At 44.5% G+C, this 19,816-nt stretch overlaps 1 protein-coding gene across 1 annotated transcript in view; it reads right to left on the bottom strand.

Moving 5' to 3' along the window:
- LOC115142341 (receptor-type tyrosine-protein phosphatase gamma-like) overlaps nt 1-19,816 on the bottom strand; it is a 334,594-nt gene that overhangs the window by 120,446 nt on the left and 194,332 nt on the right. The gene's annotated exons all lie outside the window — the stretch shown is intronic.

Raw genomic sequence — 19,816 nt, 5'->3', positions numbered from 1 at the left:
CACTAGAAAAACACATTCAACAAAGGCATACATATCCCAACAACATTTACAATATAATTCAACTGATTCAATGAATACAACAGCACCCCACACCCATAAACATTCCACCTAATTTATTTTAAATTCAGAAGTACTTTAGGTATTAGAGTGCATTATATTAATGTATACAGTATAAAATTGGAAGCATTAGCTAAATAGTGCTACAGTATCTGTCTCATGATGGAACATAGGAACAGAGGGTGTGGCTATCTCTTAACACAAACTCAGACGACAAGCCATGTCAAGTTTCATTTATTACACAAGGAACTGAGAAATCAATCATTTAACCTTGTACAATGATTACAACTGCACAACACGCTGGAAGCATTTGATATGAAAGGGACATACAGCATCTAATCATGATCCTAATCTCCAATAGATATGCTTCATTGTGTCTTAACCTCGAGATCTATTGACTTTCCCCTGCATTATGTTCTCCTGTCCTCTTTCTACAGTGAAGGCTTTGGCTGCCCTCTGTCTTAAGGATGGAATGAAGTGGCAGGGCCCACTCCTATTCACTCTGCCCACTCCTATTCACTCTGCCCACTCCTATTCACTCTGCCCACTCCTATTCACTCTACCCACTCCTATTCACTCTGCCCACTCCTATTCACTCTGGCCACTCCTATTCACTCTGCCCACTCCTATTCACTCTGCCCACTCCTATTCACTCTGCCCACTCCTATTCACTCTGCCCACTCCTATTCACTCTGCCCACTCCTATTCACTCTGCCCACTCCTATTCACTCTACCCACTCCTATTCACTCTGCCCACTCCTATTCACTCTGCCCACTCCTATTCACTCTGCCCACTCCTACTAACCCCTATGTCCGCAGCATGCACACTTCGGGTAAAGTGCACCCGTAATTGAAAGCTACACTGAGCTACCGGGGTTCTAAAATGAATTTGTCTATGATTACTCATGCCCCACGCGTGTCTGGAGCATTTGGTCATTTGTATTTCATTGAATTAGGAAGCATCCTCTTCTCCTGCCCCCTATCCTAGCCTTGGGGTATATTGATTGTAGAGATCTGGGTTTCATATATGAGAGTGCAGGGTATGGATCCAGGCAGCAGCGGACTTGTAATTAATGGGAGAGCTGGTGTGAAGCCATTAGTCATTGTTTTAATGCAGCCAATGTGTGCAGAGAGCTGCTGCACTGAGAGAAGAGACAAGCGGACGTAAACAACCTTTACACTAAACAAACAGAAATACATCTGGCCCATGCATAAGGCAATACAGATGCTGCCTATCTCAACATGTTGAATCTTCCATGTCCTATCTCAACATATTGAATCTTTATAGGCATATCTGAAACTGTTACTCAAAGGGATAATCAACCCCAATGCACACATTCCTATGATTAACAGTGTTGAACAGTGCTTTATAACAGTAATATGAAAACATTATTTTTGCCATTATAACAAAGTTGGTAGCAACTTGAAAATCGTTGTGGAAATATGTTGCAGCTCAAGTCGACTACAAAACCCACAATGCAATGTTGTTTCTCTGGGCTGGCTAGATAGGTAGCTAGTAAGCAAAAATAGCTACACACAATAATACCAAAGTTAACATCAGCATGTGATGTAGCTAGCTAGCTGTAAAATCCCTAAACAACTATACCTTTCGAGGTATCTCACTGAGTTCAACTTGCAGTTCAACTCTGCCCAGAGCGAGTACAGAGCACTTTGCTATGGCCCTTTCCCACGTTTCCCACAGACACACAGGGCACATTGCGAGATGATACTAGAAAGAGAAATTGAGTTGAATAATTTTGTACCATTTTTAGATTGAGCACATCTATGTGAAATACAGTGCCTTCAGAAAGTATTCACACCCCTTGCCTTTTTCCACATTTTGTTGTGTTACAGCATGAATTTAAAATGGATTAAATCAAGATTTTGTGTCACTGGCCTACACACAATACCCCATAATGTCAAAGTGTAATTATGTTTTTAGACATTTATACAAATTAACACAAATGAAAAGCTGAAATGTCTTGAGTTAATAATAAATATTCAACCCCTTTGTTATGGCAATCAGTCAAAATGTGTCAAAATGTGCTTAACAAGTTGCATGGACTCATAAATTGCATGGTCTCACTCTGTGCAACTAACTCAGTTGAAGGAGATGAAGGAAATCCCTCAGGGATTCCACCATGAGGTCAATGGTGACTTAAAAACAGTTAGAGTTTAATGGCTGTGATAGCAGAAAACTGAGGATGGATCAACAACATTGTAGTTACTACACAATACTAATCTACAGTGCATTCGGGAACTATTCAGACTCCTTCCCCTTTTCCACATGTTGTTACGTTACAGCCTTATTCTAAAATGTATTAAAAGTCCTCATTAACCTACACACAATACCCCATAATGACAAAGTGAAAACCTTTTTTTAGAAATTAGACATTTTTAGAAGTATTCAGACCCTTTGCTATGAGACTCGAAATTGAGCACAGTTGCATCCTGTTTCCATTGATCATCCTTGAGATATTTCTACAACTTGATTCGAGTTGTAATAATGGTATCTGTTTTAGAATAAGGCTGTAACATAACAAAATGTGGAAAAAGTCAAGGGGTCTGAATACTTTCAGAATGCACTGTATACTTTGTCATGACGATATAAACGGATGGATGAGTTCTAGACAATTTATTGGTTGATTTGGTAATCTGGAGTGCAGGTAATTGTTTTAAAAGCGTTATTAAATGTGACAGTGTTATCCCCATCTCCAGTGAGGAGAGCCATGTAGCTATGACGCGTTCCTACGCGATTTCCTGATTTCACAGACAGACCACTTAGAAGTTAAATCATGGGGAAAATTATTATTTTAACCAGTGATAGAATATAGGCTTTCGTGAAATTGACAAGAGTTTCATGATTTTTATTTGGGGTTGGATTATCCCTTTAAAAACATATTACACCCATCTAAATATCATAAGATAATGATGGAGCATAAGTGGAACATGAATTTATGTGAGCTCACACAGTAATGAGAAAATTAGACCTTGTATGCCAGGGCCAGGGACAGTCAGTCAGTGTCCCCTGGTCCGATTGACCTTCCTCCTGAGACGAGCAAGCGTGAGAAGAACTAAAACCAGAAGCACGCCACCAGGTGTCACATCAACGTTGCATTCCCCTTTGACCTCTGCCTACCAGAGATCGACACTTAGAGATAATTAAACAATGGCCTTTTTAACCAAACAAACCGGTTTTCAATTACAGGAACTATCAACAAGCTTACAGGGTAAGGAAACCAATATGCAATTTTGTAATTTGGGTGAACAATCCCTTTAAAGCTGGAAATCATAGCGATGAAACTGCCACCTCTATTTGCAATATTACAACAACAAAGATGTTATTTCAAACAACGAACACAGATGTTTTCACTTGGAAATCATTGCACGTGTAATGAAACAGGTGAGTGTGTAATAATACTTTCTTTATGCATGATGCTGGATGCTCATTTCCTCAAAACAAAAACAATAACAAAAACACCTGGTTGCAGCCAGTGACACGGTTTAGCCTATCACGGATCGAATCTTTAAGTCTTCTCTTTTATGTTATAGTGTCACGTTCTTTCAAAATTGAACCCAGACAAGGAGAGTAGGAAGAAGGTGAGTATTTATTTACAAGTGAATGTGAATGGGTAGATATATCCAGGTGGCGTAGCGGGCAGCGGTGGTGAGTTGATGGGAGTAAATAGGTGGATCCAATGGGGTAGCGGAATCCTCCGACGACCAGGCGGGAATGGGGTAAATGATCCGGGTGAGTAACTGAAGACAGAACAAACGGAGGTAAGTTTAAGGCATGCAATACGTAAAAAACAACAAAACAAATTCTATACAACTTGAGGCTGATACTATGGCACAACATACTGTTCATGTCTAACGATCCGGCAGGGAATGGATGTCAGGTCAGAGCTTTTGAAGGGGAGAGGTGATGATCAGGACAGGTGTGCAGATTACTGATGGGATACAGGTGCGGGTGAACATCGATCTCCCAACAAGCTAATTCGCCCGGCAACCAGACAGGGTGCGTTCCAGGACACCGGAAACACACTCCAGGACAGAAACACAGGCAAACACAGACTCAGGAAGCGGGATTCGTGACAAATAGATTAGGAATGGATTGCGAATGACCTAAAATGTACTAGGCTTGTGAGCATACCAAACATTAGGAACACATTTCGCGACCTTGCTCATGTTCCTGTTCCCAAGAAAGCTAAGGTAACTGAGCTAAACGACTACCGCCCCGTAGCACTCACTTCCGTCATCATGAAGTGCTTTGAGAGACTAGTCAAGGACCATATCACCTCCACCCTACCTGACACCCTAGACCCACTCCAATTTGCTTACCGCCCAAATAGGTCCACAGACGATGCAATCTCAACCACACTGCACACTGCCCTAACCCACCTGGACAAGAGGAATACCTATGTGAGAATGCTGTTCATCGACTACAGCTCGGCATTCAACACCATAGTACCCTCCAAGCTCGTCATCAAGCTCGAGACCCTGGGTCTCGACCCCGCCCTGTGCAACTGGGTACTGGACTTCCTGACGGGCCGACCCCCAGGTGGTGAGGGTAGGCAACAACATCTCCTCCCCGCTGATCCTCAACACGGGGGCCCCACAAGGGTGCGTTCTGAGCCCTCTCCTGTACTCCCTGTTCACCCACGACTGCGTGGCCACGCACGCCTCCAACTCAATCATCAAGTTTGCGGACGACACAACAGTGGTAGGCTTGATTACCAACAACGATGAGACGGCCTACAGGGAGGAGGTGAGGGCCCTCGGAGTGTGGTGTCAGGAAAATAACCTCACACTCAACGTCAACAAAACTAAGGAGATGATTGTGGACTTCAGGAAACAGCAGAGGGAACACCCCCCTATCCACATCGATGGAACAGTAGTGGAGAGGGTAGCAAGTTTTAAGTTCCTCGGCATACACATCGCAGACAAACTGAATTGGTCCACTCACACTGACAGCGTTGTGAAGAAGGCGCAGCAGCGCCTCTTCAACCTCAGGAGGCTGAAGAAATTCGGCTTGTCACCAAAAGCACTCACAAACTTCTACAGATGCACAATCGAGAGCATCCTGGCGGGCTGTATCACCGCCTGGTACGGCAACTGCTCCGCCCTCAACCGTAAGGCTCTCCAGAGGGTAGTGAGGTCTGCACAACGCATCACCGGGGCAAACTACCTGCCCTCCAGGACACCTACACCACCCGATGTTACAGGAAGGCCATAAAGATCATCAAGGACATCAACCACCCGAACCACTGCCTGTTCACCCCGCTATCATCCAGAAGGCGAGGTCAGTACAGGTGCATCAAAGCTGGGACCGAGAGACTGAAAAACAGCTTCTATCTCAAGGCCATCAGACTGTTAAACAGCCACCACTAACATTGAGTGGCTGCTGCCAACACACTGTCATTGACACTGACCCAACTCCAGCCACTTTAATAATGGGAATTGATGGGAAATGTTGTAAATATATCACTAGCCACTTTAAACAATGCTACCTTATATAATGTTACTTACCCTACATTATTCATCTCATATGCATACGTATATACTGTACTCTACATCATCAACTGCATCCTTATGTAATACATGTATCACTAGCCACTTTAACTATGCCACTTTGTTTACTTTGTCTACATTCTCATCTCATATGTATATACTGTACTCGATACCATCTACTGTATGCTGCTCTGTACCATCACTCATTCATATATCCTTATGTACATATTCTTTATCCCCTTACACTGTGTATAAGACAGTAGTTTTGGAATTGTTAGTTAGATTACTTGTTGGTTATCACTGCATTGTCGGAACTAGAAGCACAAGCATTTCGCTACACTCGCATTAACATCTGCTAACCATGTGTATGTGACAAATAAAATTTGATTTGATTTGATTTGAGTGGGACCTCAGAACAGCCTCAATTCATTGGGGCGTGGACTCTACAAGGTGTTCCACAGGGATGCTGGCCCATGTTGACTCCAATGCTTCCCACAGTTGTGTCAAGTTGGCTGGATGTCCGTTGTGTGGTGGACCATTCTTGATACACACGGGAAACTGTTGAGCATGAAAAACCCAGCAGCTTTGCAATTCTTGACACAAACCTACTACCATACCCCGTTCATAGGCACTTCAATCTTTTTTCTTGCCCAGTCACCCTCTGAATGACACACATACACAATCCATGTCTCAACTGTCTCCACTTTATCTACACTGATTGAAGTGGATGTAACAATGACATCAATAAGGGATCATAGCGTCCACCTGGATTCACCTGGTCAGTCATAGAAAGAGCATGTGTCCTTAATGTTTTGTACACAGAGTGTATGTATCTCACATTCACAGAGTGGAGGGATAATACATACTTATCTCCCTGACAACAAAGAACATGGAAGAGATATCAGAAGAGAGAATCACAGACAATAATCATACATTCTGGTCAACAGGGAGAGGATTTGATATTTCTGATGTTTTATGCATTTTTCATGGCCAATTGTCTGTGATTCTCTTGAGAGCATGCACATTTTATTCCTGCGAATTATGAAGACTGTAAATACACCTTTATGTTGCTTTCACCCTCCAGGAACTAGAGGCTTTTCAGTCAATTACGAGAGATTTCTTCAACAGCCTCAGCGTTCGCGACCTTGCTCATTTCATATTGAAAAAATGCCATATTCCAATTTGCTGCATAAACAAAACCATGATTGTGTGAGGCTGCTTAAAGAGCACAATTATAAAATGTTTGCCCAAAGACAGCATTGTTACCCAAAAGCAAACACACCTTAGGGGGAATTTGCCTTTGGAAAAATATGCCAATATCCAAGGAACAGAACAAAGCATGGCACCACTCTTTTATTTCAGGATGCTCTATGGTCCTTTCCTAAGGCCGTGATTCCATCAAGATTAGTGGGAAATGGCAGAAATCAATGCTGTGAGAGGTCTGCTGGTATTTCAGTGATCTCCGCCTTGCCAGGAGAGGCCCAATAGAGTCACCCAAGGTATTACATGTAATCTCCCAGTGCAGTCAGCGCGACAGAAGCCGCTCTCAAATGGAGGAAAATACACAGCCTCCTGTACCCTCTCCAGCGACACATCTTACAATGGCCACCACTGTAAACAAATACACAAGGTTAATTTGACCTGGAATGGGGATGTGGTAGAGAAATTAGACATTTGAGAGTGAGAAGTTAATAGAAGAGAGAGAGACACACACAAAAAACGAGTGTGTGAGAGAGAAACAGGGACAGAGAGAGAGAGTATGTGTGTGTGTGTATGAATATGTGTCTCTTCACAGTCCCAGCTGTTCCATAAGATGTATTTTGATCTGGGGTTTTTTAAATAAAGTTTTAGTGCTTGCATGATTTACTTGATGTGGAATGGAGTTCCGTGTAGTTATGGCTCTATGTAGTACTGTGAGCCTCCCATAGTCTGTTCTGGACTTGGGGACTGTGAAGAGACCTCTGGTGGCATGTCTTGTGGGGTATGCATGGGTGCACAAGCTGTATGCTAGAAGTTTAAACAGACAGCTCGGTGCATTTAACATGTCAATACCTCTCACAAATACAAGTAGTGACAAAGTTAATCTCTTCTCTACTTTGAGCCAGGAGAGATTGACATGCATATTATTAATGTTAGCTCTCTGTGTACAATAAGGGCCAGCTGGGCTGCCCTGTTCTGGGCCAACTGTAAAGTCCCTCTTTGTGGCACCTGACCACATGACTGGACAGTAGTGCAGGTAAGACAAAACTAGGGCCTGTAGGACCTGCCTTGTTGATAGCGTTGTTAAATCAAATCAAAACAAATTGTATTGGTCACATACACATGGTTAGCAGATGTTAATGCGAGTGTTTCGATAACTCTTGTGCTTCTAGTTCCGACAATGCAGTAATGGCCTTGAGATGAATCTGTTTTTCAGTCTCTCTGTCCCAGCTTTGACGCACCTCTACTGACCTCGCCTTCTGGATGATAGCGGGGTGAACAGGCAGTGGCTCGGGTGGTTGTTGTCATTAATGATCTTTTTGGCCTTCCTGTGACATTGGGTGTTGTAGGTGTCCTGGATGGCAGGTAGTTTGCCCCCGGTGATGCATTGTGCAGACCGCACCAACCTCAGGAGAGCCTTGCGGTTGAGGGTGGTGCAGTTGCCGTACCAGGGGGTGATACAGCCCGACAGGATGCTCTCGATTGTGCATCTGTAAAAGTTTGTAAGTGTTTTAGGTGACAAGCCAAATTTCTTCAGCCTCCTGAGGTTGAAGAGGTGTTGTTGTGCCTTCTTCACCATGCTGTCTGTGTGGGTGGATCATTTCAGTTTGTCCGTGATGTGTACGCCGAGGAACTTAAAACTTTCCACCTTTCATTACTGTCCAGTCGATGTAGATGGGGGGTTTCTCCCTCTGTTTCCTGAAGTCCACAATCATCTTCTTTGTTTTGCTGATGTTGAGTGAGAGGTTGTTTTCCTGACACCACACTCTGAGGGCCCTCACCTCCTCCCTGTAGGCTGCCTTGTCGTTGTTGGTAATCAAGCCTACCACTGTAGTGTCGTCTGCAAACTTGATGATTGAGTTGGAAGCGTGCATGGCCACACAGTCATGGGTGAACAGGGAGTACAGGAGAGGGCTGAGAACACACCCTTGTGGGGCCCCAGTGTTGAGGATCAGCGGGTTGGAGATATTGTTTCCTACCTTCACAACCTGGAGGTGGGCCGTCAGAAAGTCCAGGACCCAGTTGCACAGGGCGGGGTCGAGACCCAGAGTCTCGAGCTTAAATGACGAATTTGGAGGGTAGTATGGTGTTAAATGCTGAGCTGTAGTCAATTACCAGTATTCTTACATAGGTATTCCCTCTTGTCCAGATGGGCTAGGGCAGTGTGCAGTGTGATGGCTATTGCATCGTCAGTGGGCCTATTGGGGTGGTAAACAAATTGGAGTGGGTCTAGGGTATCAGGTAGGGAGGGTGGAGGTGATATGATCCTTGACTAGACTCTCAAAGAACTTCATGATGACAGAAGTGAGTGCAACGGGGTGATAGTCATTTAGTTCAGTTACCTTAGCTTCCTTGGGAACAGGAACAATGGTGGCCATCTTGAAGCATTTGGGGGCAGCAGACTGAGATAGGGATTGATTGAATATGTCCGTAAACACACCAGCCAGCAGGCCTGCACATGCTCTCAAAACAATCCTTGGATTTGTCTTGAGTAGGAAGATCTGAATACAAAACTTGTATAGCTCCATAATAAAGAAAGTGATCTACACACTTCCTTAAACCTAAAATAAGTAAAGATTTTTTTTTGTGGAAGTAAAAAAAAAGGTTTACGTCGGAGACAGACAGATTGCATATGCTCAGAACAACAATATCAATCAATTTACATAGCCCTTCTCCACCTGTATTTAAGACGGACGGATGCAAGCTGTTTAAATGGCCCAGATCTTGATTTAGATGTTCACAAATTTAACAGATTTTTGACTATCACTATTGTCATGACATGTTTGGTAAAGTAATAAAGAAGGTGAAATATTTTGCATAGATGTTTCTAAAAAGATTATAACTAAACTCAGCAAAAAAAGAAACATCCTTTTTCAGGAGCCTGTCTTTCAAAAATAATTCGTAAAAATCTAAAAATCTTCACAGATCTTCATTGTCCAAGCGTTTAAACACTGTTTCCCATGCTTGTTCAATGAACCATAAACAATTAATGAACATGCACCTGTGGAATGGTCGTTAAGACACTAACAGCTTACAGACGGTAGGCAATTAAGGTCAAAGTTATTAAAACTTAGGACACTAAAGAGGCCTTTCTACTGACTCTGAAAAACACCAAATGAAAGATGCCCAGGGTCCCTGCTCATCTGCGTGAACGTGTCTTAGGCATGCTGCAAGGAGGCATAAGAACTGCAGATGTCGCCAGGGCAATAAATTGCAATGTCCGTACTGTGCGACGCCTAAGACAGCGCTACAAGGAGACAGGACGGACAGCTGATCGTCCTCGCAGTGGCAGACCACGTGTAACAACACCTGCACAGGATCGGTACATCTGAACATCACACCTGCGAGACAGTTACAGGATGGCAACAACAACTGCCCGAGTTACACCAGGAACGCACAATCCCTCCATCAGTCCATCAGACTGTCCGCAATAGGCTGAGAGAGGCTGGACTGAGGGCTTGTAGGCCTGTTGTAAGGCAGGTCCTCACCAGACATCACCGGCAACAACGTCACCTATGGGCACAAACCCACCATCGATGGACCAGACAGGACTGGCAAAAAGTGCTCTTCACTGACGAGTCTCGGTTTTGTCTCATCAGGGGTGATGGTCAGATTCGTGTTTATCGTCAAAGGAATGAGCATTACACCGAGGCCTGCACTCTGGAGTGGGATCGATTTGGAGGTGGAGGGTCCGTCATGTTCTGGGGCGGTGTGTCTCAGCATCATGTCATTGCAGGCAATCTCAACGCTGTGTATTACAGGGAAGACATCCTCATGTGGTACCCTTCCTGCAGGCTCATCCTGACATGACACTCCAGCATGGCAATGCCACCAGCCATACTGCTCGTTCTGTGCGTGATTTCCTGCAAGACAGGAATGTCAGTGTTCTGCCATGGCCAGCGAAGAGCCCGGATCTCAATCCCATTGAGCACGTCTGGGACCTGTTGGATCTGTTGTTCTGCCCATGAGCAAGGCAGTTAACCCACTGCTCCCTGGGCGGCGATAACATGGATGTCAATTAAGGCAGCCCCCCGCACCACTCTGATTCAGAGGGGTTGGGTTAAATGTGGAAGACACATTTCTATTGAATGCATTCAGTTGTACAACTGACTAGGTATCCCCCTTTCCCTTTCCCTTTGTTTCATAATACATTTTCTTCTACCTTTTGTTCAGTTTAGTCACATGATTTCCTAATTTACAGTACATTTGCTGTGCAGCCAGATTTATTTGCCATTCCTTTTGCCTCATCCCTCTGATCCATGTTTTACATTCCTCATCAATCCACAGGGATTTAACCATTTTTAAAGTAATTTTCTTAATGTGTGCATGCTTATTAGTAACTGGAATAAGTCATTTAATAAATGTGCAGCGTCTGGTTGCTCCTCATTACACACCACAGACCAGCAAATATTATTTACATCTTCAACATAGGAATTACTGCAAAATGTATTGACTTTGGTTTTTATAGATATGGCTACTATATTATGATCACTATATCAGATGGATTTGGATACTGCTTTTGAACAGATTTCTGCAGCGTTTCATTCCTGTGCTGTTTGAAGCTTTTTCTTGACTTGGCAAGTTGGAGCTTTCATGAACCTTGTTTCTTGATTGTTTTTATTGCTTTACTGGGAGGCTAATCAGAGGTAGACATGACAGTGATATTTATGTTTGAGCTGATAGTGCAGGGTGAGGTGCACACAATGGACTTTCTACTAGGGAAAATGTCCTCAATGCTAACGGTATAACTCATGTTGATTTTTGCATGTTTACATCATACAATAGTTGTAGGATTGACAAAGGGATTGACGGGAGTTAGAGGAACACAAGTTAGAGGAACATAGATTACTTACATTATGACTGCCAATGCCCCTGGGACAATGTACATTTGCAGCAGCACTACGACAACCCAGCGACACAATGGTAGGGATTATCTGAGCAGGGCTTAGGTTACTGATAAGTAATTGTCTCAACGCAGCCTTGAAATGCGCGGACACGATCGAGGAGCTAAGATTATTCATTCCTATAGAGCATCTTCTGTTTCCAAAAGGTGTCAAAGTTATCTATGAAAGTTATGCCAACAGAGCTACAGTAGTCTTTTAGCCAAGTGTGTAATGCCAGTAGCCTGCTGAATCTTTCACAGCCATGGCCCAGCAATGGTACCAGGCCTGAAATAATTGCCGCTTTTTGGAATCGTCCAGAGCTAAAATCACTTGTTTAAAATCAATTTTCAGCAGTTCCAAGCTAGCCCTCCTAATGTCGTTTGACCCCATATGGACAACGACAGTGTCAGCCCCCGGCAGGTGTCATAGAACGGTAGGAAGCAGCCTTGTAATGTCCTGTACTTGTGCTCCAGTAGAGCACAGAGATGTTTCTCACCATAGAGCCGTCTATGAAGACAGCTGTTGAAATCGGGCCATTCTTTTGCCTCAAGTGGTTTAGAAGACCCCTTAAGGACTGATGGGAGGTGGGGCCTAATGGACCCTTTCCAGCCGTAGAATCCATAGAGGCTGATGAAGGGGCCAGACTCTCAGACACCCTCACGGTCCGATGAGTGGGGATCTCTGAAGGTCTGAACCCAAGGTAGAAGCTACCGGAGAGGTAGACAGAACAGAGGATGAGGGCGCGGGTACCTCCAGATCCGATCTAGAAGTGGAAGCCCCCTATGATTGAAGGCACCGGAGTCCCATTGCCAAGGAGGCCCCTATTGCCAAAGGCTGCTTCTTTCGACTCTACTGTACTCTTTGGGTGGTTGGTAGGGTCAAGAATAGGAACATCCACTAAGTCATCCATTCCCCAGGGAAGGGGTAGACCCCTTCGGGGAGAGATCCCTGTAGAGCACCGGCTGTGGAGGCGACACGGTGGCGACACTCCCACCAGGCCAGAGCAGCGTCCAGCTAGAAGAGTAGAAGAGAAGGAGAAAGTAGGCAGACATGGATTCTCCAGTAGCTTGTGTAAGTTAGCTACTTGTTCACTAAGAGTACCTGACTCACCCCTGTAGTCCTCTGCAGGCAAACAGTTGCTACATTGAAAGTCTGGACAGTCCACATTGTCCCGGAATAGAGCAAACTAAACACAGCTGCTGCATTAGTGACCTTCATTTGAAACTACAGGCTAGCTAGGCTAGCTGGGCTTCCATGTCTTTCTCCTTGACAGGACTTTCCAAAAACGTTTTCTATGAGCTACAGTGGGTTCGCAAATACATCCCGCTAGGTTTCCGTGTCTCTCTTTTTGACAGCAATTTCCAAATACAGCCCACACCCCGCTTCCCGAAACAAGCAGAACCAGTGAAATGAGAAACTCACAAGCAACACACACCAGTATGGCAAACAGAGAGAAAGTGGAGGACTTGCTCACTGTATGGATCGGTGGCTGCACATAAACTACACGAGCGGGAGATGACCAACTCGCAAGTTGGTGCTGTAGAAACAAGCAGTAAATTGTGGGGCCGTGAGCCAAAACACTGGTCAACAAGTTAGGGAGAGACAGGTGGCAGGAGCAGGAGCCAACCAATGAGCAGCGTGAACGAGCAGCGTGACGCACAAGTGTGGTGCGGGTACTGAGAGGGGCAGGAGAGGATCCGTTAGATATGGCAGCCACAGCATTTCTAGATTTATTGTGCCAACATCCATTAGACCCTGGCTCTCTGAGTGGAATGTTCTGGTGCAGTGAAAGAGCTTCTTTTTTATATATACAGTGCCTTGCGAAAGTATTCGGCCCCCTTGAACTTTGCGACCTTTTGCCACATTTCAGGCTTCAAACATAAAGATATAAAACTGTATTTTTTTGTGAAGAATCAACAACAAGTGGGACACAATCATGAAGTGGAACGACATTTATTGGATATTTCAAACTTTTTTAACAAATCAAAAACTGAAAAATTGGGCGTGCAAAATTATTCAGCCCCTTTACTTTCAGTGCAGCAAACTCTCTCCAGAAGTTCAGGGAGGATCTCTGAATGATCCAATGTTGACCTAAATGACTAATGATGATAAATACAATCCACCTGTGTGTAATCAAGTCTCCGTATAAATGCACCTGCACTGTGATAGTCTCAGAGGTCCGTTAAAAGCGCAGAGAGCATCATGAAGAACAAGGAACACACCAGGCAGGTCTGAGATGCTGTTGTGAAGAAGTTTAATGCCGGATTTGGATACAAAAAGATTTCCCAAGCTTTAAACATCCCAAGGAGCACTGTGCAAGCGATAATATTGAAATGGAAGGAGTATCAGACCACTGCAAATCTACCAAGACCTGGCCATCCCTCTAAACTTTCAGCTCATACAAGGAGAAGACTGATCAGAGATGCAGCCAAGAGGCCCATGATCACTCTGGATGAACTGCAGAGATCTACAGCTGAGGTGGGAGACTCTGTCCATAGGACAACAATCAGTCATATATTGCACAAATCAGGCCTTTATGGAAGAGTGGCAAGAAGAAAGCCATTTCTTAAAGATATCCATAAAAAGTGTTGTTTAAAGTTTGCCACAAGCCACCTGGGAGACACACCAAACATGTGGAGGAAGGTGCTCTGGTCAGATGAAACCAAAATTGAACTTTTTGGCAACAATGCAAAAGGTTATGTTTGGTGTAAAAGCAACACAGCTCATCACCCTGAACACACCATCCCCACTGTCAAAACATGGTGGTGGCAGCATCATGGTTTGGGCCTGCTTTTCTTCAGCAGGGACAGGGAAGATGGTTAAAATTGATGGGAAGATGGATGGAGCCAAATACAGGACCATTCTGGAAGAAAACCTGATGGAGTCTGCAAAAGACCTGAGACTGGGACGGAGATTTGTCTTCCAACAAGACAATGATCCAAAACATAAAGCAAAATCTACATTGGAATGGTTCAAAAATAAACATATCCAGGTGTTAGAATGGCCAAGTCAAAGTCCAGACCTGAATCCAACCGAGAATCTGTGGAAAGAACTGAAAACTGCTGTTCACAAATGCTCTCCATCCAACCTCACTGAGCTCGAGCTGTTTTGCAAGGAGGAATGGGAAAAAATGTCAGTCTCTCGATGTGCAAAACTGATAGAGACATACCCCAAACGACTTACAGCTGTAATCGCAGCAAAAGGTGGCGCTACAAAGTATTAACTTAAGAGGGCTGAATAATTTTGCACGCCCAATTTTTCAGTTTTTGATTTGTTAAAAAAGTTTGAAATATCCAATAAATGTCGTTCCACTTCATGATTGTGTCCCACTTGTTGTTGATTCTTCACAAAAAAATACAGTTTTATATCTTTATGTTTGAAGCCTGAAATGTGGCAAAAGGTCGCAAAGTTCAAAGGGGCCGAATACTTTCGCAAGCCACTGTATATATACTTTTTTACATTTTCACCCCCTTTCTCCCCAATTGCGTGGTATCCAAATGTTTAGTAGTTATTCTCTTGTCTCATCGCTACTACTCCCGCACGGGCTCGGGAGAGACGAAGGTCGAAAGCCATGCGTCCTCCGAAACACAACCCAACCAAGCCGCACTGCTTCTTAACATAGCGCACATTCAAATAAGAAGCCAGCCGCACCAATGTGTCGGAGGAAACACTGTGCACCTGGCGACCTGGTTAGTGTGCACTGCGCCCAGCCCGCCACTGGAGTCGCTAGTGTGCGATGAGACAAGGATATCCCTACCAGCAAAACCCTCCCTAATCCGGATGACACTAGGCCAATTGTGCATCGCCCCACGGACCTCGCAGTCGCGGCCGGCTGCGACAGAGCCTGGGCGCTAACCCAGAGTCTCTGGTGGCACAGCTAGACCACTGCGGTGCCCTAGACCACTGCGCCACATGAAAGGCCCCCAGTGAAAAAGCTTTTGTTGCCGCCGCTCTGGCCAACGATAAGAGACATTACTGTGCAGCCGTATTCATCGACCTGGCCAAGGCTTTCGACTCTGTCAATCACCACATTCTTATCGGCAGACTTAACAGCCTTGGTTTCTCAAATGACTGCCTCGCCTGGTTCACCAACTACTTCTCTGATAGAGTTCAGTGTGTCAAATCGGAGGGCCTGTTGTCTGGACCTCTGGCAGTCTCTATGGGGGGGCCACAGAATTCAATTCTCGGGCAGACTCTCATCTCTGTATACATCAATGATGTCGCTCTTGCTGCTGGTGATTCTCTGATCCACCTCTACGCAGACGACACCATTCTGTATACTTCTGGCCCTTCTTTGGGAACTATGATACCTAACATCCAGATGGGCTTCAATGCCATACAACTCTCCTTCCGTTGCCTCCAACTGCTCTTAAATGCTAGTAAAACTAAATGCATGCTCTTCAACAGATCGCTACCCGCACCTTCCCGCCCTTCCAGCATCAATACTCTGGACAGTTCTGACTTAGAATATGTGGACAACTACAAATACCTAAGTGTCTGGTTAGACTGTAAACTCTCCTTCCAGACTCACATTAAGCATCTCTAATCCACAATTAAATCTAGAATCGGCTTCCAATTTCGCAACAAAGCATCCTCATGCTGCCAAACATACCCTCGTAAAACTGACCATCCTACCGATCCTCGACTTCGGCGATGTCATTTACAAAATAGCCTCCAACACTCTACTCAGCAAACCGGATGTAGTCTATCACAGTGCCATCCGTCACCAAAGCCCCATATACTACCCACTATTGCGACCTGTACACTCTTGTTGGCTGGCCCTCGCTTCATACTCATCGCCAAACCCACTGGCTCCAGGTCATCTATAAGTCGTTGCTAGGTAAAGCCCCGCCTTATCTCAGCTCACAGGTCGCCATAGCAGCACCCACCCGTAGCACACGCTCCAGCAGGTACAGTGGGGCAAAAAAGTATTTAGTCAGCCACCAATTGTGCAAGTTCTCCCACTTAAAAAGATGAGAGAGGCCTGTAATTTTCATCATACTTCAACTATGACAGACAAAATGAGAAAAAAAATCCAGAAAATCACATTGTAGGATTTTTAATGAATTTATTTGCAAATTATGGTGGAAAATAAGTATTTGGTCACCTACAAACAAGCAAGATTTCTGGCTCTCAAAATGATCACAAGAACGGTGAGCAAAAATCCCAGAACCACACGGGGGGACCTAGTGAATGACCTGCAGAGAGCTGGGACCAAAGTAACAAAGCCTACCATCAGTAACACACTACGCCGCAAGGGACTCAAATCCTGCAGTGCCAGACGTGTCCCCCTGCTTAAGCCAGTACATGTCCAGGCCCGTCTGAAGTTTGCTACAGAGCATTTGGATGATCCAGAAGAAGATTGGGAGAATGTCATATGGTCAGATGAAACCAAAATATAACGTTTTGGTAAAAACTCAACTCGTCGTGTTTGGAGGACAAAGAATGCTGAGTTGCATCCAAAGTGGTGGCATTAGAGGTAGTGGCTGTGGATCCTGTATTGTTGTTATCAGATTGGATTAATCTTGTTGGTGAAGCATGCCTTGTGGCCATAAAATGCACTGATCACTCACAATGAGGTGTCAAGAAGACCTGACACTTCCCAGCTTTCTGGAAGCAGGCTAGTGAGAGGAATTACAGCAGCATCCAATGATTAGGTGATGACAATGAAAGAAAACATGGCATGACCTCCATAACACATCTCAGTGAAAAGTGTCGTCGTTGTCCTTGGGTTATTAAATTCACAGGATGCTTTTACACTGGGAGTCACAGTTTGAGGAATGAAACAGAATCGGTAAAATATATTTCCAAAAACAGCCCTCCCAGCCCTCCCATCCCTGTAGCTGTTCACACACTGACTCCTCTCACCTTGGGTACAGGGATTATTCCCAGCCAGCGGGATGTGTTAGTCAGACCCACAGACATATGGGAGGGAAAACGGGATGTCTTCTGGGCCGTTCCGTCACTCAGCCTTAATTAGAGATGTCGTTTGTGTATGTGTATGTGCGTATGAGTCTGTGTGTGTGTGTGTCTGTGTGGAGAGCGGTGCTGCATCCACAGTGCTAGCGGGTCCCTGACAGGCCCCTTAAGCATGTGAGGATGCTGTCACAGTCGATTTCACATCTGTCCTTATGGCCACAATACACACATTATAACTTTACAGTACACATCCTCACACACACACACAAACACAAAACCCAATACAGCCAAAAATACTGTAGCACAAAGTCACAAGTCTAACTCATCATACTTTCCACTTACAGTATACAGCCACACATGAATAAACACATTCCATATCTTAATTTGAGCCAGTTTCACACAGCTGGAAAATAATCCTGCAGCAACAGGACATTAATGGACATTATTTGTGAGGGTTGATACAAACTTTAGAAGCCTTTTAAAACCTGAAATACACTACAAGTTTGCATTTCCTGCTGGGCAGGAAGATTACTGCAAAAATAGGATGATCTAATTAAGATACAGCATCTGTACTTAGAGTATCCATACATGTTATGTACAAATACACATGCACAGAGACAATACAAGCTGATTTCACACTTCCACTACTCACTCTCACTACTCCAACAATTCACTTGAAGCATTAATAATTTCTGACAAGAAAAACATATTGAAAAACAGGCACACAGAAAGATACATCCACAAAAAAATGAACACACACACCGATTCTATGGACAAAGATCACACTTCCCTCACACAATGCTATTTTCACCCCATCCTTCCCCATCCGGTCCAACCAATCATGTAATTTGGGAGTGGATATAAACAGAGTATATAAACACACTGAGGCCAAATTAAGGCAAGCAAACACAGATTAGTCTCAGTCATCCCCACTACACCACAGTCTACAAAAACCACAGAAAAGTCTCAGTCATCCCCACTACACCACAGTCTACAAAAACCATAGAGAAGTCTCAGTCATCCCCACTACACCACAGTCTACAAAAACCACAGAGAAGTCTCAGTCATCCCCACTACACCACAGTCTACAAAAACCACAGATTAGTCTCAGTCATCCCCACTACACCACAGTCTACAAAAACCACAGAGAAGTCTCAGTCATCCCCACTACACCACAGTCTACAAAAACCACAGATTAGTCTCAGTCATCCCCACTACACCACAGTCTACAAAAACCACAGATTAGTCTCAGTCATCCTCACTACACCATAGTCTACAAAAACCACAGATTAGTCTCAGTCATCCCCACTACACCACAGTCTACAAAAACCACAGATTAGTCTCAGTCATCCCCACTACACCACAGTCTACAAAAACCACAGATTAGTCTCAGTCATCCCCACTACACCACAGTCTACAAAAACCACAGAGAAGTCTCAGTCATCCCCACTACACCACAGTCTACAAAAAACACAGATTAGTCTCAGTCATCCCCACTACACCACAGTCTACAAAAACCACAGATTAGTCTCAGTCATCCCCACTACACCACAGTCTACAAAAACCACAGAGAAGTCTCAGTCATCCCCACTACACCACAGTCTACAAAAAACACAGAGAAGTCTCAGTCATCCCCACTACACCACAGTCTACAAAAACCACAGAGAAGCCTCAGTCATCCCCACTACACCACAGTCTACAAAAACCACAGAGAAGTCTCAGTCATCCCCACTACACCACAGTCTACAAAAACCACAGATTAGTCTCAGTCATCCCCACTACACCACAGTCTACAAAAACCACAGATTAGTCTCAGTCATCCCCACTACACCACAGTCTACAAAAACCACAGAGAAGTCTCAGTCATCCCCACTACACCACAGTCTACAAAAAACACAGATTAGTCTCAGTCATCCCCACTACACCACAGTCTACAAAAACCACAGATTAGTCTCAGTCATCCCCACTACACCACAGTCTACAAAAACCACAGAGAAGTCTCAGTCATCCCCACTACACCACAGTCTACAAAAACCACAGAGAAGTCTCAGTCATCCCCACTACACCACAGTCTACAAAAACCACAGAGAAGTCTCAGTCATCCCCACTACACCACAGTCTACAAAAACCACAGAGAAGTCTCAGTCATCCCCACTACACCACAGTCTACAAAAACCACAGAGAAGTCTCAGTCATCCCCACTACACCACAGTCTACAAAAACCACAGATTAGTCTCAGTCATCCC

Source organism: Oncorhynchus nerka, linkage group LG15 (assembly GCF_034236695.1).
Source record: "Oncorhynchus nerka isolate Pitt River linkage group LG15, Oner_Uvic_2.0, whole genome shotgun sequence".
In the NCBI taxonomy this organism is placed as follows: domain Eukaryota; kingdom Metazoa; phylum Chordata; class Actinopteri; order Salmoniformes; family Salmonidae; genus Oncorhynchus; species Oncorhynchus nerka.
The sequence above is the reverse complement of the archived record's forward strand: the minus strand, read 5'-3'. Positions and strand labels throughout refer to the sequence as shown.